The 22,429-nt window shown below is 44.1% G+C and overlaps 1 protein-coding gene across 2 annotated transcripts in view; it reads right to left on the bottom strand.

The window, feature by feature from the left end:
• SHMT2 (serine hydroxymethyltransferase 2) overlaps positions 1 to 22,429 on the bottom strand; it is a 96,010-nt gene that overhangs the window by 64,027 nt on the left and 9,554 nt on the right. The window lies entirely within an intron of this gene.

Here is a 22,429-nt window from a genome sequence, read left to right on the forward strand (position 1 = left end):
TAGGGGTATAATTTTAATGTTGCAATAACCGGCACAAATGGCTAAATAAAATGTGTGGATTTTAATTATGGTAGCATGCATTATTTTAAAACTAGGATGGCTGAAAACTGAAAAATGATTTTTTTCTTATTATTCCCATTATAATGCATTTAGAATAAAATAATTCTTAGCACAATGTACCACCTAAAGAAAGACTAAGACTAAGGTGGCGGAAAAACAAGGTAGAGATCATTTTGCTGTGATAAGTACTGATAAAGTAATTGGGGAATGAAAGGGAGAAGCGCTGACAGGTGAAAAATTCCTCTCGTCCAGAAGGTGAAAAATACCCGCAGGCTGAAATGGTTAATGCATATTGTATTTACATACCGTACTTGCCTAGATTGTAACTTCAAAAAGTGTACATATTTTATTTTGTGGTGCTTTTTCAGGTGACTTCTCAGCCCATGTTTAGACTATTGTATTTTCTGCTCAGCCTAGCTAATCCGATAAATATGTCATTTGTTAGGGCTATGCACATCATTCATTCACCAACACAACTACATGAATGGCTCACAAGGGATTACTGAAAAGTTCAAACCATACAAACACCAAACAAAGATCACTGGGACAATCTGTACAGGAATGATTAGAGGAGGTTCTACTGGAGGGTTACGATGCCAGTTGCCAGGCTGGGTGTTGGTGTGCTGGCTCAGAAGTCTCCTCACTCCCTTTCGCCTTAGGATCTGTAATGATGAAATCCTGAGTTCTGGAAGCATTAGTTACTACGGTATGTACTTGCAGAACTCCAGCACAAGTCACCAAAACAAAGTATAGGAAACTCTGCTAAGAAAAATCAGGTCCACAAATCTTTCACTAAAGCTGGCCACTAACGGTCCAATTTCTAGCGAAAAATCGTTTGAGCGATCAAAAATTCTGATTGGATTGGTTGTAAATCTCCATTGGTGGACACAATCGATTATGAACGAGTGAAAAAAATGTCGCCTGAATAAATTTTCGTCGAATGAAAATGTGGATTTTCTTGGTGGTCGTAATAGATAGGAAGCAATGATTGGTTAGTTGATGGTGTAGTGAACGATTTTTCGTCCGATCAGAATTTCTGATCGCTCTAACGATTTTTCGCTAGAAATTGGACCGTTAGTGGCCACCTTAAGAAGCAAGGTAACGGTTTCCTTCTAACAAAATCACACACAAAATATGTACTAAAGCAAATCTGCAGTTTCTCTACTTCCTGCTTACATGGAAGCAGACATATTGTTAACACACTGTGTTTACCTATTGGTTCTCTGCCGTGGCAGGAAGCTAACAGTTGAGGGACCAAAATACAACTTGTGATTGGTCATAGATGAGGTGGAATTAGACAGGCTAAACTCTCTAAATACATACAGAGAGCAGTTCTCAGTTTTCCTTCTGTCCTGTGCAAGAATTCAGGTCCACTTTAAGTGGTCAGAAGTGTAATGAGAGTATCTACCTTAATGAGTGTACTAGCTGAAATAGAAGTCAAAGTACTCATAAACAAGGTTTTCTTGTTCTTGGCATTAAAGGACAACTATAGTGAGAGTTATATGGAGGCTGCCATATTTATTTCCTTTTAAAATACCAGTTGCCTGGCAGCCCTGTGGGTCTATTTGGCTGCAGACGTGTCTGAATCACACCAGACACGAGCATGCAGCTAATCTTGTCAGATGTCAGTAACACCTGATCTGCTGCATGCTTGCTGATGGCCTATGGTTAAATGTATTAGAGGAAGAGGATCAGCAGGATAGCCATGCAACAGGTATTGCCTAAAAGAAAATGAATATGGTAGCCTCCGCATCGCTCCCATTACAGTTGTCCTTTAAAGCCTATTTAATTGTTTTAAATTAAAAAAAGTGGATTCATAACCAGCAAATAACATCATGGCTGTGGACTAGGCCAGTGCTCCTCTACATTATTACAATGTGTACCCCTTTATTACTGAATACCCCCTATTATGGGTAATACAATCAAGTATATATAGGTTGGAAATACTCCAGTTTGCATTAGACACCATTAATAAAGCGATTGCACTTTTCGGAACTCAATGACTTTTTTTTAATGCGCATTGTGGTGCTCCTTTCACACTACTGCGATGCAATTTTTGTGGACTCACAAAGGCCTTGTATGCTGCATTGTTTTTGTGCATTTGCACTTCTGTACAATTCAGCACAACTGAATGTGACTTTGCAATCACAGCAAAATAACATAGCAGCCTTACTAAAGGCAATTTGTAGAGGAATCAGGCCCTGACTGTGCTCCAATAACTTGACTACCCCCAGAGTCCAACTAAAAACCTTTGGAGCCAGAGCTTTCTGTCATGCTGCCCCTACCCTGTGGAATGCCTTGCCAAAGTTATTCAAGAATCTCCAACTAAGGACACATTTAAATCAAAACTGAAGCGCCACTTGTTTAGACTGGCATTTATGATCACATAACTTTTCCCCCTTTACACATCACTATGTACTGATCTGAGACAAACTTGTGTGCTTTGGGTCCTACGGGAGAGAAAAGCCTTTGAAATGGTTTTGTTGGTTGTTGCTGAAAGCAGATTTCAGCTGTTGTGCACAGTCCAGTATGCGCCCCAAGCTTAGGATAGAATTTATAGTTCCGAGTCCAGTTCTAGCTGGTGCTTCTCTGCCTAAACCCACAACCTACAACATGGACAAAACAAGCAGATGGACAAAACAAGCAGACTGATAAAACAGGGAGAATCTGCTTAATCAAAAGCTGCATGACTAAAGCCATGTACCCACGTTGCGATTTTACCAACAATTTTTCCAATGACTGACGATCGCCGAGCAGTCGTTTCTGCGATATCGTGATGTGGGTACAGGCGCATGACCGTGCAAACGTCGCTTGGGAATAGCGACCGTCACAGTGGATTGATCTTTAAGATCCCACACCGAGTACCACGATTGCTTGAAGTCTCATTCGCGCCCAGCGTGTAATGTCGTGTGATGTCATGCATACCCGCTGGAATTAAAAAAAAAAAGGACTCTGAAGTTAGTCTGAAAGCATGTAATTACTGTAAAGCACTATAGATTGTGCTAAACCGCCATATCCCTGCGGCAAAAGGAGGGGCTTATACCACCCAAATCCCCTCTGCAAAATCCACGACTTTCTTGGTTGTGGATTTTGCTGCTCATGGAGGCAGAGCTTTGAGCTGCAGCTTTGCCTCCATGCGCGTCAATCTCCGCCTCTCCCCCGCCCCTCTCAGTGAAGGAAGATTGAGAGGGGTCGGGGAGAGGCGTCGATAAGCAGGGATTGACGCGCTAAGAGGCAGAGCTACAGCGCCAAGCTCTGCCTCATCAGGAAGCCCTCCCCCGACTTTGTAGAAGGGATTTGGGGGTTAAAAACCCCTCATTTTGCCAGGATGTGGCGGTTTAGCACAAGCTATAGTGCTTTACAGTAATTACATGCTTTCAGACTCGCTTCAGAGTCTCTTTAAGAGGCGTCGCTGAACGGCCGTTATCCAGGGGATGTCACTGGACCCATCGGCTGGTGAGTACGGAGCTTAAAGAGAACCAGAGATGAAGCAACCTCATGTATTTTACCTTATAAATCAGTGGGAACATGACAGTAAACACCTAATCTGCTCTTTGTTACATTGTTCTCTGTTTAATTTGCCTGTTATCACCTCTAAGATAAGAATCCCGACTAAGCAGTCGGTCTGGCTTTGCTACAGAATAATTATAGCTGAGACTGTGTTCTTTGCTGTCTTCAAGTCCAAGCCTGCCCCCTGCTGGCTTTGCTCAGGAATCATTATAGCTGAGTCATTATAGCAAAGCCAGAATCAATGCTCAGTCCGGGATTCTTATCTCAGCTAGATAACAGACACTTTTAGCAGTGAGGATGGAACAGAGAGCATGGTAAATGTTTTCTCTAATGTTCCCACTGATTTCTATGGTAAAATACACAAGGGTGCTTCGTCTCTGGTTCACTTTAAGTCTGCACGTCTCTCTTCTCTGTCGCAGAAATTGCATCACCTATCTGCAGAGCACGTAAGGCAGGTCGTTTGCAAATTGGGGATTACCTATACTGACTTTACACATGCTGTCCAATTACTAGTGCTCTACACATGCTACACACAGCATTAAGACTCACTGATAGCTACTTATTGACAGAAGAACTCTGCAATCAGAGCACGTCCCACTATCAGCAAATCTCTTCACTTGATCCGTAACAGAGTTCAAGTCCAAAGAATAATAGCAAGTCCTGTGTTTACTTCTCCAGCTCAATGACTTAGCGCAATGTCTCCTCTGCTATTTCTCCCTCCCAAACAGACGGTGTACTTACAATCAAGGTCCAATGCGTCCAGATAATAGGAAAAAACAGACTCCTTCCAGTTATGCTGGGGCTAGCCAGCTGTGGATGCTGTGAAATGACTTTTATGCAAGAGATGTGCAGACGCGCGCACACACAGCTGCAAGGGAGAAAGCCAGCAAAATTGGGCTATAAAGTTAGCCAAGCATGTCTTGTATTTGAAAAGACCATAATAAACCTATTTCCAGCCACTTACTTTAGAACATAATACCACAGAATGGCTGCTGTGCATACCACTGACATACTATGGCTATTATTAACCTTATGTGATAGAGGCAAGTGCAACAGCAGCCCAGTACAGGAGCTATGCAACATCTAGCAATGTAAAGAAATGAAAAAAATAAATGTATATATACTTTGTGTGTGTACGCAAAGAGAATCTGTTGGGGTTCACCATCTTTGTGGCAGAGTTCAAACCGATATGCGTAGAAACACAAGTGTATTATCGCACGCAACACCACACACATTCATCTGAGTTACATTTGTGCTCATAAGTTCACATACCCTTGCAGAATTTTAAAAGAGGAAACATGGTTATATGGCCATAAATGGCTTCAACCAACCACTAAATATGAGTGAAGACGTTTTTGTATTATCCACATTCTATAAAAAAAATGTTTAAAGGAATACTATCGATACCCAAGTGTTCTAAAATGACAATGTACAAATAATGTCTAAGTAACTTTGTAAATACCCAAGTGTTCTAAAATGACAATGTACAAATAATGTCTAAGTAACTTTGTAAACATTTTCCTACTTTTCATGTTAAATATCAGAGGCAAAAGCTGTAATTTATTGGAGGGTAGGATTTAGCTATACTGTGACAAATCAATTGCAGAAGGGGTGTCTGCTTCAACGCACAGCCAGAGTTGCATATCAGACTACAGAAAGCAAATATCAAACTCCTCTGAAAGAAAAAAACAATATGAAAAAGCTGTGACAATTAGTTACATTTCCTCTGCTCTCTTCAGACACTTCAGTCAGAAACAGAGCTCCCAACAGCTGCAGCTCCTGTGTCCTGTCTCTCTTGGTCACACACAGAGCTACACAGAGTTAACTGATCAAGTGTGAGGGGAATTTCCCCTCTCCTCATGGCTCAGTCAGCCATCAGTTTTGGCGTCAGTAAACTTTGAATGTATTTTGCTAACAGTAAACAAAGAAGTTGCTACTAAAATGTATACACCAGTACTTAGCAGCACTTCCCAAACAATTCCTGTGTCAATTGAAAAAAAATATGACAATCGATAGTATTCCTTTAACCACTTGAGGTTCACATTGTTAAACCCCCTAAAGACCAGACCATTTTTCAATAAAATTGGCCATTGCAGCTTTAAAGCGTGATTGTCACAATAAAATTCAAATTTCAACAGCAACTGGTCTGAGTGTATTAAGTGATAAAGATGCTAATTCTGCATTCAAAACTTTCAAACCTTTTTCTGCTGTTATGATTTGGAGTTATCACATACTTAAGGAGCAACATGCAAGTGGAACTCCGTTTGAAAACTCCATCCACCGACAGTGCAGGAAATACAGGCTGCTAAGACCTCAAATACAGCACTGTAGAAAGTGAATTCCGCACGATGTCGGTAGAATCAAATAGGCTTTATTTAATCAATACGCATAACAAGCTAAAATCGAACACCACATGCTGACATGTTTCGGGCGTTACATGCCCTTAATCATAGCATGCTGGTGTTCGATTTTAGCTTGTTATGCGTATTGATTAAATAAAGCCTATTTGATTCTACCGACATCGTGCGGAATTCACTTTCTACAATACTTAAGGAGCACTGGCCCTTTAATAGTCAGTGCCAAACAGTTGCATGCTGGGGGTTTTTTTTATCTATAATATATTCCTCTTCTTCCATGTATTTCCCTGCCTAGCTGACTGACTGAAACATGATCCTCTGCTCACTTGTGTTTACAAGCAAGGCTGAGGTGATTAAGCGATTGGAGGAGAAAAGAAAAAAAAAGTAAAGAGCAGAAATTACATCAGGATTTAGCCTAAACTGTGGGCAAAAGACAAGGTTGCCACCAGGAACAGAATTCTCTTCATTTACTATACAACATTCACTGAAATCAAAACGTGGACAATACAATACATGTGGTATGTAAGTAGATCTAGTATTTATCTACGTGTTTGTTTCCCTGGCATAGTATGGGTAATCCTACTGCTTTAAGGCCGAGCTGCAGGGCCGCATATGTCAGCACACAAGTGATTTCCCCCCCACCTCCTTTTCTTCCCACCAAAAGAGCTTTCTGTTGTTGGGGTCTGATCATTCCCCAGTGTTTATTTTTTTGTAAATATTTGTATTTTTTTTTTACTAATAAATTTCCTATTTCTTTTTTATTTTTCAACTACTCCCTCCCTCCCCCCGTGGTCCCCACCAGCCAATCACTGTGATCGGCTGTCACAGGCTTCAGCCTATGACAGCCGATCACCCCTTAGCCACTGGAGGGGATCAGATGGCAAAACTGCCATCTAACAGTCTCCTAGCAGCGATCGCCGCTGGGAGGCTGAAGGCGGAGCTACCAAGCGGAGATGCGCGTGACCTCCTGCAAATCAGGCCCCAAGGACCTTACACTGATCGGCGTTAGGCGGTCCTGGGGCTGCCGCCACCACGCCCAGCGGCGTGACGCGGTCGGCAAAAGGTTAAAGGATACCAGAGCCAAATATCTTAAAGAGACTCTGAAGTCTCCTAAAATTGCACTTCTTATTTAACAGTTACCTTCAGTAGTATAACACAAGCTAAAAACGCTGCATCCCAGCGGCAGATTGCAACATTTACACTCCTAAATCTTAGGGCAAAAATCCACAAATTTTGCTGCCCGGTGAGGCAGAGCTTTGAGCTGCAGCTCTGCCTCCATGTGCGTCAAGCCCCGCGGATCTCCGCCTCTCCCAACCCTTCTCAGTGAAGGAAGACAGAGGGGCGAGGAGAGGCGGCGATCAGCGGGGATTGACACACATGGAGGCAGAACTACAGCCCAAAGTGTTGCATCTATGAGGAAGCGCTCCCCATATTTAGCCCAGAGGATTTGGGGGTTTAAATGTAGCAAGCTGCAGCGGGGATGCGGCGTTTTAGCTTGTGTTATAATGCTGAAGACAACTGTTGAAAAAAGTTCAATTTTAGGAGACTTCAGAGTCTCTTTAAAAGCCCCCTGGAATCCCTTTCCGGGTCGCCAGAGTCGGGCTTTACTGCGCAGGCGCTGGCCTGGCTGCGTGCACTCGTGACCGCACTGTGCATGACATAATCGTGACGGCATGCGCATGCACAGTGTGCTCCCGGCCATAGGCATACTCCGTAGGACGCGCAACCAAGCCAGTGCCTGCGCAGTAACGCCCAATTCTGGCGACGCGGAAGAGGAAACTGGGGGGTTTTAAGGTGAGGTGGTGGGGCAGAGAGAACGGGGGAACGGTTGGCATCAAGACAGGTGGTAATATGCTTGCTCCCCCCATTTCTCTAGCTTTATTTGGCTCTGGTATCCTTTAAATATGCTGGTTGCATATAATATGCTGTAAATAATGTTTTAGAGCAAAGTTGAAATGCAGGGTTATATTCCGCTTTAAGTTACATTAGTTATGTTAATTAAAATAGATAGGTAATATAATCTCTTACCCACCCTGTTTTAAAAGAACAAGCAAATGTTTGATTTCATGAGGGCAGCCACCTGTTTGGTTGAAAGGAGGTGACAGGGAGCATGAGACACAGTTCCAACTGTCCTGTGTGCTGATCACCCCTCCCAGTTGCTAAGCAACGTGAACAACAACATAGGAAATGCCATCATGCTTTGCACAGCATCGGAGAAAAAAAAAAGTCTGGGCAGTTTTTTTTGATGGGTGGAGCTTAGCTAAAAATGCAGCTAAAAGTTCTGATGCTGTGAAACTGTTAAACACCAAGCCTTTTCAGTTCTGCTGAGTAGATTTTTAGTCCAGAGGTTCACTTTAAGTACTACAATCCAAGTTCCCTTCAACCTCCTGAATACCACCCCAGACTGAGGCACGTGCCCCAATTCCTGCGCAGGTTCTGTGGCCACATGATCTGAAAAGCTGAATCTTCCTCCAGCACCCCTGCTTCTCCTTAGACACTTAGGGCTCGTTTCCACTAGGGCGAATCCGCATGCGGGCACTGCATGCGGATTCGCATAGCTAATGTTAGTGGATGGGGCTGTTTCCACCTGTGCGGCGTGCGGGAGCGATTTGGCAGCGGGCCAAATCTGCACGGCGGGACCCACAGTTTTCGCCTGCGTCGGGAATCCGTGCGAATCGCCGCTAATGTATTTAATAGTAAAAACGCATGCGTTTGGTACATGCGTTTTTACCCGCGATTTCGCGTGCGATTTCGCACCCTTCCCAATGTTATTTTGTCCTGGCAGTGTCATGGTTAATTTCGCATGGCACCCTGCCACGCGAAATCGCGGGTAAAACGCATGCGGAAACGCACCCGCATGCGTTTTTACAAGCGTCGGAATGCCGGCGAAATCGCGTCGCACTAGTGGAAACGGGCCCTTAGGGCTTGTTACACTATGCGAGTTTTCACTCTTTTGTACAGGGAGTGCAGAATTATTAGGCAAGTTGTATTTTTGAGGAATAATTTTATTATTGAACAACCATGTTCTCAATGAACCCAAAATACTTAATATCAAATTAATATCAAAGCTGAATATTTTTGAAAGTAGTTTTTAGTTTTAGCTATTTTAGAGGGATATCTGTGTGTGCAGGTGACTATTACTGTGCATAATTATTAGGCAACTTAACAAAAAACAAATATATACCCATTTCAATTATTTATTTTTACCAGGGAAACCAATATAACATCTCAACATTCACAAATATACATTTCTGACATTCAAAAACAAAACAAAAACAAATCAGTGACCAATATAGCCACCTTTCTTTGCAAGGACACTCAAAAGCCTGCCATCCATGGATTCTGTCAGTGTTTTGATCTGTTCACCATCAACATTGCGTGCAGCAGCAACCACAGCCTCCCAGACACTGTTCAGAGAGGTGTACTGTTTTCCCTCCTTGTAAATCTCACATTTTATGATGGACCACAGGTTCTCAAAGGGGTTCAGATCAGGTGAACAAGGAGACCATGTCATTAGTTTTTCTTCTTTTATACCCTTTCTTGCCAGCCACGCTGTGGAGTACTTGGACGCGTGTGATGGAGCATTGTCCTGCATGAAAATCATGTTTTTCTTGAAGGATGCAGACTTCTTCCTGTGCCACTGCTTGAAGAAGGTGTCTTCCAGAAACTGGCAGTAGGACTGGGAGTTGAGCTTGACTCCATCCTCAACCCGAAAAGGCCCCACAAGCTCATCTTTGATGATACAAGCCCAAACCAGTACTCCACCTCCACCTTGCTGGCATCTGAGTCGGACTGGAGCTCTCTGCCCTTTACCAAACCAGCCACGGGCCCATCCATCTGGCCCATCAAGACACACTCTCATTTCATCAGTCCATAAAACCTTAGAAAAATCAGTCTTCAGATATTTCTTGGCCCAGTCTTGACGTTTCAGCTTGTGTCTTGTTCAGTGGTGGTCGTCTTTCAGCTTTCTTACCTTGGCCATGTCTCTGAATATTGCATACCTTGTGCTTTTGGGCACTCCAGTGATGTTGCAGCTCTGAAATATGGCCAAACTGGTGGCAAGTAGCATCTTGGCAGCTGCACGCTTGGCTTTTCTCAGTTCATGGGCAGTTATTTTGCACCTTGGTTTTTCCACACGCTTCTTGCAACCCTGTTGACTATTTTGAATGAAACGCTTGATTGTTCGATGATCACGCTTCAGAAGCTTTGCAATTTTAAGAGTGCTGCATCCCTCTGCAAAATATCTCACTATTTTTGACTTTTCTGAGCCTGTCAAGTCCTTCTTTTGACCCATTTTGCCAAAGGAAAGGAAGTTGCCTAATAATTATGCACACCTGATATAGGGTGTTGATGTCATTAGACCACACCCCTTCTCATTACAGAGATGCACATGACCTAATATGCGTAATTGGTAGTAGGCTTTCGAGCCTATACAGCTTGGAGTAAGACAACATGCATAAAGAGGATGATGTGGTCAAAATACTCATTTGCCTAATAATTCTGCACTCCCTGTAATGCGCTGGCGATTTTTAAAATCACTTCAAAAGCGCTTGAGCAATGTTGAGCCAATGCAAGGTATAGGGAAATCGTTAAGTGCTTGGAAAAGCCATTTGGTGAGTGCTGCTATAAAAAAAATTGTAATTAATAATATCCAGGTCAAAGAGTTCACTTCCTGATTTTTTCCAGAAAGTAAAGAAGAAAAAAAATAACAAAATAAATAAAAGCGCTTAGAAAAGCACAAATCGCTCAGAAAGTGCAGGGAAAAGCGCTTACAAAAGCACTCACATAAGCGCTCAGCTCTTGCGAATTATAAATTGAACAAAGCCTTAAAGAGACTCCATAACAAAAATTGCATCCTGTTTTTTATCATCCTACAAGTTCCAAAAGCTATTCTAATGTGTTCTGGCTTACTGCAGCACGTTCTACTATCACCATCTCTGTAATAAATCCACTTATCTCTCTCTTGTTAGACTTGTCAGCCTGTGTCTGGAAGGCTGCCAAGTTCTTCAGTGTTGTGGTTCTGTGATGCATCTCCCCCCTCCAGGCCCCTCTCTGTACACTGCCTGTGTGTTATTTAGATTATGGCAGGTTCTCTCTGCTCTATTATCTTTTACAAGCTGGATAAATCCTCCTCTGAGCTGGCTGGGCTTTCACATACTGAGGAATTACATACAGGAAGAGCTGTCTGCACTCTGCAGGAAGAAAAGAGCCTGACACTTCAGTGGAAGATAGCTGCAGGGGGAAAGAAACACACAAATGATCTCTTGAGATTAAAAAGGAAGGCTGTATACAGCCTGCTTGTGTATGGATGTATTTTCTATGTGTGGACATACTGTACATCAACCTACTTCCTGTTTTGGTGGCCATTTTGTTTATAAACAAACTTTTTAAAACTGTTTTTAACCACTTTTAATGCGGCGGGGAGCGGCGAAATTGTGACAGAGGGTAATAGGAGATGTCCCCTAACGCACTGGTATGTTTACTTTTGTGCAATTTTAACAATACAGATTCTCTTTAACCACCCTGGCGTTCTGATTAAATCGCCAGGGTGGCTGCGGGAGGGTTTTTTTTAAATAAAAAAAAAACTATTTCATGCAGCCAACTGAAAGTTGGCTGCATGAAAGCCCACTAGAGGGCGCTCCGGAGGCGATCTTCCGATCGCCTCCGGCGCCCAGAATAAACAAGGAAGGCCGCAATGAGCGGCCTTCCTTGTTTCGCTTATATCGTCGCCATAGCGACGAGCGGAGTGACGTCATCGACGTCAGCCGACGTCCTGACGTCAGCCGCCTCCGATCCAGCCCTTAGCGCTGGCCGGAACTTTTTGTTCCGGCTACGCTGGGCTCAGGCGGCTAGGGGGGCCCTCTTTCGCCGCTGCTCGCGGCGAATCGCCGCAGAGCGGCGGCGATCAGGCAGCACACGCGGCTGGCAAAGTGCCGGCTGCGTGTGCTGCTTTTTATTTCGTTAAAATCGGCCCAGCAGGGCCTGAGCGGCAGCCGCTGGCGGTGTTGGACGAGCTGAGCTCGTCCAGACCGCTCAGCTGGTTAAGGTGGGTACACACATCAGATAAAAGTCTTTGGAAAAGTAAAGATCACAGACCAATTTTACCCCCTTTCATGTAGTATGAGAGCATACTCTACATAGTATTCTAGTGAGCTGAAATCCCCATCAGGTAAAAATCTTTGCAAGATGCTGGACACAAAGATGCTGTACACATTCAACAGATCAGTATCTGCTAAAGATCAGTTCCTGCAAAATGCATTCATAGTCTATATCTGCAGATTTCATACACACCTTGTTTAACAAACATTCATCTGCAGATCGGACAATTATCTGCAGATCTGAAAATCCATCCTGGTGGATCTGATCTGCAGAGGATTGTCTGTTAAACAAGGTGTGTATGAGATCTGCAGATATAGACTATGAATGCAATTTGCAGGAACAGATCTTTTGCAGGAACAGATCTTTTGCAGGAACAGATCTTTTGCATGTGTACAGCATCTTTGTGTGCAGCATCTTGCAAAGTTTTTCTATCTGATGGGGAGTTCAGCTCAATAGAATAGACTGTGTAGAGTATGGCTCTCATACTACATGAAAAGAGGTAAAATTGGTCTGATCTTTCATTTTCCAAAGACTTTTATCTGATGTGTGTGCCCACCTTAATGGTGTGTACACACTTGAAAGATAAATTAAAGATCACAGACCAATTTTACCCCCTTCCATGTAGTATGAGTGCCATACCTACACAGTCTATTCTATTGAGCTGAACTTCCCATCAGATAAAACTCTTTGCAAGATGCTGTACACAAAGATGCTGTACACATTCAAAAGATGTTGGATTTAATTGGATCATAAATAGAATCATATAAAGAATCGTATCGTGTAGATTGGGCTTAAGATCTTTCATTTATCTTTCAAGTGTGTACACACCATTAGTCTACTTTGCAGTAGCGATGAGTGAAATAGCCAATATTCTTTTTGCATTAATTTTCACAAAAATAATGTAAAATTTGACTTTCAAAATGCCTTTGAAAATCATTTTAAAATAAGTTTGAGAATTTTCTTTCATGTTTTTTTGCACGTTAAAAAAGTGATGATTTTTCACATCAGAAAGAAAAGGTTTCCACCACTATGTATTTTCACAAATTTGTTCTCGAAATTGAAAATAGTGTTTTTGAAGCAAAAAATAAAAATAAAATAAATAAAAATAAAAATTTGCAGGCAACACTGCTTTGCAGCAGAAGATAGACTAAAGCCTGGTATACACTTAATTATGATTGACCAGTCACTGACCAATTTTACCACCTCCATGTAGCAAGAGGGTCAACAGATATTGAATACTATGAGCAGACTGTGTAGATAAAACCTCATTCCAAGTAGAGATGGTAAAATTAGACAGTTATTGGCCAATACTAATTAAGTGTTTACCAACACTAACATGGATTAGGGAGGAAGTAGAGGTGCTTAAAGAGAAAACTGAGGTGATCATTGGGTCAAAAGTTAAATACTTACCCAAGAAGCTGCCCCGAGGTTCACCTCAGGTACTGTTTAATGAAACACTACACCAGCGCGATCCAGATAATAGTGTTCCTAAAGGTTTGGACCATGGACGTCCGCAGCATAGGGCAAGGTAGGGCATTGGCTCCCCCTGGCCAGCTGCCACCCCTGACTCCCCGCTGCATCCCAGCAGCCAGAGTCAGACCTCAGAATCAGCCTGCGACCAGTGAGTGGGTGCTAGGACCTCGCGGACACCGCACAGATATGTGGAAGTGACATCACTTCCGCATATGCAGCGCGGTGTCCACTGGGCACCATGTGCCTGTGGGTAAGTATTTAACTTTTGACCCAAGGTTCATCTCAGGTTCTCTTTAAACACCTCTACTAAATCACTAAACATGGGGGGCACTGCACCTGTCACTACCTAAACTGGGAGCACCTGTCACTACCCAAACTGGGGTGCACCTGTCACCACCTAAATGGGGGGATCCTTGTCACTACCTAAAACTGGGAGCACCTGTCATCACCTAAGCTAGGGGGTCCTCATCACTAAACATGGAGGTCCCTGTCGTTACCTAAACTAGGGGGGCACCTGTGTCGGAGGTGCTCACAATCTAATCCTTACCACAGTCCTGGTCTAATGTCCCACCATTGCTAAGTTCGTGTACATTTGGCTCCACTCGTGAGCACACCTACATCCTGGTCCATGGATTCCCCCATTTTTCAGCTTAATCCCCCCCCCCCCGAAAATCTTTTGCGGACACCCATGGTTTGGATGAGGTAGGAATAGGTATCAGGTGCTGAGGGGAGGAATATTCAGGTGGCTGAGGGTGCATTTTGAAAGTACAATTAGCATTCAATTATGGAGAAGGGGAGAAGAAAACGTGAAAAAAAATATGGGAAATTGCCTGTTCACTTTAAAAGGAGAACCTGTCCAGAGAAATGTAGAGAAAAGATACTTTCTGTACCAGTCAACTTAATCCCAGTTTAAGGTTTTCATACACTATATCGGTTTGTGTTTGTGAAGGCTACAAAGTATAACCAGCTGATTTGTTACTATATTATCCCAAGTAACCACTGGTCAGAAAACCTACACTACACATACCACAGTACAGCTACTGTACATACGCTATTAGAAAAGTGGCCTTAATTAAACAAACAAAAAAAAAAGTAGTTTTTCTTCCAGTGTAGAAAGCACAGCTGAGTCATCCTCTCCAGTCACCCCTTTCCCTCTATTCAAGCATTGCATGTGCAGCATAGCACCTTCTGCCTCTCCCCAACCCAGTAAATTAAGGATTCCCTCATGGTTTCCTCCTGTTTTCCCCTCCCACACCTCTGTTCCTCTCTGATTGGCCAATATTTCCCATGCTGAGACTATGCACTTTCTATAGTTAAAGGGCAGGCAAATCAGGCAGAGCAGGGTAAGGGAGGAAATGACATCAGGATTAGCTTTAAAATAGCCACAGTTGAAATGGGAAACGCTGTAGAAAAATCACTGCAATCAAAACGTGGACAGTGCAATACATATGTTATGTAAGTAGAACAAGCGCTGTGGAGTCGGATTCGAGAAGTTGGAGTCAGAGCAATGTTGGGAACCCGGAGTTGTAATCAGAGATTTCATAAACTGAGGAGTCTGAGTTGGATGATTTTTGTACAAAATCCACAGCCCTGGTAAGTATTAGACTAAGGAGTCGAGGAGTCTGAGCCATTTTGAGTACCTGGAGTCGGCGATTTCATAAACTGAGGAGTCGGAAGATTTTTGTACTGACTCCACAGCCCTTTATCTACTTATAGGGCTGGTGCACACCAGAGCGGTTCAGAAGCGTTTTTTAAAACGCTTGCAGGGGGAAAACCGCTTGGCTAATGAAAGTGAATGGGATGGTGCACACCAGAGCGGCTCGTTTTTTCCACAAACGCAAACTCAGGGGCTGCAGCATTTTTTAGATTTCTGAGGCGTTTCTGCCTCAATGTTAAAGTATAGGAAAGTGGCAAACCGCTCTGAAAAACGCTAGATCAGAGCGTTTTTGGTGTGCACTGGGCCATATGTGTTTGATGGCTCCTCTTTAACAGTAATATACAAACAAAGCACATAGCTGCTAATACAATCACATTGCCAAGTCCAGTCTTCACAATATCACATACAGATACTATATATATCAAAGAATCCCTATATACAAAGTAAAAGTTCAGTAATGGCCACATTCACTCACCATCAGGGATGGGCTCACGAGTAGTGAACTACTCGAATTTGTGATTAAAATGAGGCTTAAATGCCTCAGCTGTGTGACTGGGAGACAGGGTGTTACTTACCCATAAGTCTGCAATACTCTATGCTTTCCAAACATCTTGCACGCATCCTATAGGACGCTTTGCAAGACTCACTACGCGCACATCCTCCAAGCTGGAATAGGGAAGTGCGCGGTAGTGAGTCTTGCAACGCGGACTTATGGGTAAGTAACCACGTCTCTCCCAGCCGCACAGCTGAGGCAATTAAGCCTCATTTTAATCACAAACTTCACTACTCGTGAGCCAATCCCTGCTCACCATATGCTGTATGTAACAGTCTGATCTTTCCTCACCTGACCATGATGGCATGACAGAAGCCTTCTTAACCACTTTTTCCCCTGCTACAGTATATCTACGTCATCTGTGGCACCCTCCAAGCCACCATGATGTAGATATACTGATGCAGCTTGCAACCCTGCTGTGCACGATCGGCTGCGCTTCAGAGCGCACCCCCCCCCCCCCCCCGGCACTGTCAGCTGCATTACTAATTGGCGAAAGGGAACATGGCTTTTAAAGCCAATTAGTGACACCCCCCCCCCCCCCACGGATGAACAATCACCACTGTAGCCAACAGCAGTGATCCTTCAACTCTCCCCTCCATGGTCGGATTGTTAAAAAAAAAATGCCCCTACAAGTTGAATATCTCACCTTACCTGGACCCTGCGATCATGCTGCAGCTCCAGCCTCCGTTCACCGCTCTTCACTAAGCCCTGTGACGCCGGAGCAGTGCTTTTCAGCGCTGCTAGATTTGGGCGCGGCCGGCGCCTCCATAGACTACAATAGGAATCATTCCTATTGCAGCGCTCAGTGAGTAACGTCGGCTTCGTCAGAGAACGGAGCCGAGGTTGCTTAACAAATACAATAATTCGGCCTCCAGCAATCGCTGGAAGCCGAATTATGTCATTCCCCCACCATCCATGGCGGCCTGGAGGAGGAATAGTAATTAAAACGGCCCGGACTTGTGCAGAAACAGGATCAGCCGTATACCGGCTGTATCCTGCGCCGATTTCAAATGTACTCCTGTGACGCTGAATATCCGGGTTCCGGCATCATGGCGTCATCAAGCCGGGACCGGGTGTTCGGTATCACAGGGCTGCGTGCAGTGCGGTGAATGGAGGCTGAAGCTGCAGGATGATCGCAAGAACCAGGTAAGGTGAGATATTCTCCTTGCAGGGGCATTTTTTTTTAACGATCTGACCACGGAGGGGGCTAAGTGTTAAGAGGGGCACATATTATTATTATTATTATTATTATCTGGCTATCCATAACAGAGGGTGGGGGATCTAAATCTGAAGGGGGGGTTGAAATGATTATTGGGGCCCATTAGGGTAACGGGGGTGGGGGATTTCATAATGGAGGGCACATCTGATGGTCCTGAGGGACATAACTTAAAGAGGAGCTGTTAGGTATAAGGTCTCAGAGAAAATAAACACATATATCAGTAGCTAAAGATTGGCTGTACTTACATTACATATGCATTTCACTGTCCACGTTTGGATTTCACAGAATTTGTATATAGTATATGCAGAGATAGATGCTCCTGACAGCTCATGGCAGGCTCCATGTTTTTCTGTCAAATGTGTCGTCATGTCCTGCCTGCTTCCTGATCACAGATAAGCTTGTACTAAATAACACAGTGTGCAGTGAATATTAATGAGCCATGTGGCTAGGAACAATAGCTGACTCCTGCAGTGTAGTCTGCCCGAGATTTATCAGTGCTACGCGATTACAAGCTGCTGTAAGGTCTCATTAGCAGCCGAGGGGAGAGCCCCAGAATGCTTTGCAGTAATATGCGGCTTGCGTCTTCTTAAGAATAACAGACTTGCTGATAAGCACACATCAAAGGTAACTGAGATTTTTATCTTCACTAATTGCTTTTGGGCTTCCTTCTAAACTGTTTAACACAGGAGAATAGAGGTTTAAATTAGCTTCTGCAGCCTGACAGTTACTCTTTAATACTGGGGGCACATCTGGCTATAATGGGGAACACATACAAATACACAATGCAGGGACACATCTGGCTATAATGGAGGTTGATATTGGGGGGCACGTCTGGCTGGGGGGGGGGGTCTGATAATGGGCACACATCTGGCTATCTATCCTTGGGGGACATAATACTGATGGCATGTCTTACCTACTGTAGCACTATTTTTTACTAGAATTGAAAAAAACCTGAGAAATAATGCAATTTTAACGGTTTTCCCTCTTTTTTTCCCGCTAAAATGCACAGAAAAAAAATTCTTGGGACAAAATACCCCCCCCAATGAAAGTCTAGTTTATCCTGAAAAAAACGATATCCAGATCATTTAGGTGTCGTGAGTAGGGATAAAGTTATGGCTGTTTAAATAGGGACATGGCTACAATGTCAAAACTGCTCAGGTCCATAAGGGGGAAAAGAAGGTCTGGATGCGAAGTGGCTAAAGTGGAACCTGAACGCTTGTACAGGACAGAAGGTAAACTTAGAGAAATGCACCCTGTATGTACTTAGAGAGTTTGGCCTGTCTAATTCCCACTCATCTGTGTCCAATCACAAGTTGTAATTTGATCTCTCCCCATGTCACCTGACTGCAAAGGCAGATAAGCTCATCTTAAAGGGGAACTGAAGAGAGGTATATGGAGGCTGCCATGTTTATTTCCTTTTAAGCAATACCAGTTGCCTGGCAGCCCTGCTGATCCTCTGCCTCTAATACTATTAGCCATAGCCCCTGAACAAGCATGCAGCAGATCAGGTGTTTCAGACTTTAAAGTCAGGTCTGACAAGACTAGCTGCATGCTTGTTTCTGGTGTTATTCAGATACTACTGCAGAGAAATAGACCAGCAGGGCTGCAGGGCAACTGGTATTGATTAAAAGGAAATAAATATGGCAGCCTCCGTATACCTCTTACTTTAGTTCCCCTTTAAACACGGGATGTTAACAATATGTCTGCTTCCATTAAAGCAGGAAGTAGAAACAGTGCTGATTTTTTGTAGGATTTGTATCAGCTGTAACAAAAAAAGTTTTCCTTTAACGTTTATTACGTTGTTGCATATCTTTTAGAGCAAAAAGGAAGTTCTAAGTTCAGATCCGCTTTAAGGCTCCCTGCAAATCCGTTTCGCGATTCAGATTCCGTTTCCGATTTTCCCTAAATACATTCAACAGAAAAACGGATCAAAAAATGCGGCATGCAGTAAAGATTAAAGATCGGAATTGTATGTAAAAACCCATTAAAAAGCGGAATCGGAACCGCATGCAGTGTGCAGGGGGCCTAAAGTGAACCAGAAATGATTCACTACCGCTTATTTATACTTACCTGGGACTTCCTGTAGCCCCATGAGCCGCCTGATGTCCTCCTAGGCTCCTCCGTTAAGCTGCTATGACTCCTGGTAATCCGGGCAGTTGCGGCCTTCTGTGCATGTGCAGCTCGGCCACGCACGCACCCCTCATTGCTCTCCGGTCCCCTGGAGCGTTCTGCGCCTGCACAGTGCTACTGAACAGGCGCAAAATTCTCCAGGGGACGGAAGCGTGACCAAACTGCGACTGTTGGTGACTGACCAAAAAGACGCTACTAGATGCAGCCCGCCAGATAATGCATCCTGCCAAATAAATATTTTTCCATAAATCCATTGCAAAATGTACAGATGTACAATACACAAACCGCTTTGCATTGCTTATTAATGCAAATTTACTATCATATGCATTATAAAATGGGAGTCTGAGCTCATGTTTTAAATGCATATTTTGTGAAATATATCATGGTTTTGCAATTCACAACTTTTTGTGAAATGCAAATAATTTTGGCTAGACTGAACAGGAGTCTCTGAGCCGTCCACACTCCTCCCACCATCATACATATGAGGTAGTAAGGGAGGAGCTGAGAGAGTAGACACACTAGTCTTTCGCAGTGACAACAGAACTGATCCTGCCCACATCCTTCCTATGCTCCACAGGAGGGAATCGGGCAGGGATGGCACTGTGATGGGTCTATGCAGAGGAATTCCTCAGGGACAGCTGCATCAAATACAAAAACTGTGCGAGTAATAACATAAAACCCCTATTCAGTAATTATAAATTAGGAACTAGCGGTAGTATTGTAGCACCAGAACCTCTGCTTGTTGGTGCATGCTGAAGAGTAAATATATTACTGTCAAGAGCACTTTCTAACACATTACAATAGTGATCAGTGCCCATAGCAGATTCCCTACATCAGTGCCTTTTGAAGCCTGTAAATAAAACGTGAAGGAAGAGAAAATAATGGATGAACTACTATAGAAACAAGGACACAGTTAAATATTTATTTCTTGCTCAACTTTACTTTCACCCACTGTGAGGATTACAAACATCTAAAATTTGATTACAAAAGTGAAAAGTTTTATTTGAGAGATTTTACTGTAAGCAAAAGCATAAATCTTGTCAGGAAGAAGAAAGACGGAGCACCAGTTCTGCTTGCTAGGGTTTATTGCAATCTCAATGGCGATACTGGCATACTAGTAGGATAGGTGAGGATACCGGCCTAACAGCCGTTTCGCGGCAACTGCCGCTTTCTCAAATACCTCTGTTGCCTTTGAGAAAGCAGCAGTTGCCGCGAAACGGCTGTTAGGCCGGTATCTTCACCTATCCTACTAGTATGCCTGTATCGCCATTGAGATTGCAATAAGCCCTAGAAGCAAAGCTGGTGCTCCGTCTTTCTTCCTCCTGACAAGTTTGATGTATGTTCGTGAGCACAACTCTGGAAAGGGGGCAAACACCGTGAGTCTATTGCACAGCCAGCATCTAGTGCCTACCTATCTACACTTTATCCTACAAAAGCATAAATCAATTCATAACACAGAAAGAAGCTTGGTCAATGAGATGCAAATAATTCTGATGCAATATTATTGGAGTTGGGAAGGATATTTTTTACCGTCTTCTGTGATGACTGGAGCTGCAGTGAGGGGCTGAGGCGGCTGCTAGGGGCTGGAAGAAGCCCCAGGTCAGTAAACCTAGATTCTTGCCCCTCGCCTCGGAAGTCCTTTAACAGAGGCAGTAAAGCATACTTTTCATTCACAATAGGCTTCACTGTATGCGACCTAAAGGCTGCATAACATGCCCTCAGGGCTGTTGAGTCAAGAGCAATTTTTGGTTACCTGGAGTCAGAGGTTTCATAAACTGAGGAGTCAAATGATTTTTGTACCCTGCGTACAGTGCAACTTTTTCATTGCGATGCATTTCTGGTTTTACAGGGAACGCAATGCAGCTTCCACTGTGAATAGAGCCTTAGGCTGCTTACACACTAAGACGCTACAGGCGCACGTTAGTGCTGCCTGTAACGCAGCCCCACCGCACAGTAATGAAAAATCAATCAGCCCATTCACACTGCACACGTTGCGTTACATTGTAACGCAGCACATCCGTTGAGAGCCCTGCATGCTGTGCGTTATGGGCGGCTAAGCCACGTTAGACTGTGCGCACATGCTCAGTAGTGTTGGGGAGGGGTGGGGAGCGGCCAGGCACATGGCTAATTAATATTCACTGCACGGTGTGACGTGCAGTGTTTACTTCCTGGAGCGGCCGCTCTGTGCGGCGATTGGCCGGGCGGGACCACGTGATGCCGCATGCGTCCAAGAGTACGCATCACGGACGCCAGAGTGAGCTGCACAACGCAGCTCACTCTGACGTCCACATCAGAGAGCACCAGGCGTTGCGTTAGGGGCACGTTATGTGCCCTATAACGTCCCCTAAACGCAACGTCCTGGTGTGTAACTAGTCTAAAAGGAAGCATCAAGCATTATATGCTGCCCCATCATATACTTACCGGGGCTTCCTCCAGCCCCTTGAAGCCGACATGTTCCACGCAGCATCTCCAATCGCAGCCGCTGGCCTGAGGTCCCCGCCAGTGCAGAGGCAGACCTCGAGATCGTCCTAATTACTTCACCTGCATGCACCAATGTCAATCAAGTCCATGTTGTCCGCAGCATACTGTGCAGGCGCAGAACTACTGTGCCTGCACAGTACGCTGCGGACAACGTGGACCTGATTGACAGTGGATCCCGCGCAGTAGTGGAGGCCGGCCTCTGCACTCACGGGACCCCCGGGCCAGCGGCTGCGATCAGAGATGCTGCGTGGGATATGTCGGCTTCAGGAGCTAGAGGAAGCCCCCAGTAAATATATCATGGGGCAGCATATAATGCTTGATGCTTCTGCCTCTGAAGAAGTGGGTCATAGACCTGCAAAACGGCTGTTAGGCCACTCTACTGCACTTTTTGTCATTTGTTTGGGATGTCAATAAATTGAGGTGATTGTAAAGGCTGGTGCCCAGAATTCTCTCTCTCCTGAATGCTGCAAACCAGTTATTGCTCACTGTAAAAAGAAACTGACAAGTCAGAATTCGGTTTCCATCAGTTGTTACATTAGGGACAGTTGAATATCTACAGTACAAGGCTCTACTGCATATCGGAACAACAGACACCAATTTATTCTTATGATAAGAGCCACACATTTTCTGCACTCATTGATAAAGTTTCATGGCAATACATAACAGCTTGCATTTGATAAGGATAAGCAATAACTCATCAGGACTACAAACATTTCACCCTGCAAACCAACTTACTGCAACTAATGTGTAATCCAGAGCACATGACTCTGATGAAACTCTCCAGCAATTACCCCAGTGCTCTGCTAAGAAGCCCTCTCTCATGCCAGCAGTGAATGAGAGCTGACCTGGCTGCAGGGACATCACTGGGACAATGATTAGCTCCTGAAGGC

This window comes from Hyperolius riggenbachi, chromosome 2 (genome assembly GCF_040937935.1).
Source record: "Hyperolius riggenbachi isolate aHypRig1 chromosome 2, aHypRig1.pri, whole genome shotgun sequence".
NCBI classification, from domain to species: Eukaryota; Metazoa; Chordata; class Amphibia; order Anura; family Hyperoliidae; genus Hyperolius; species Hyperolius riggenbachi.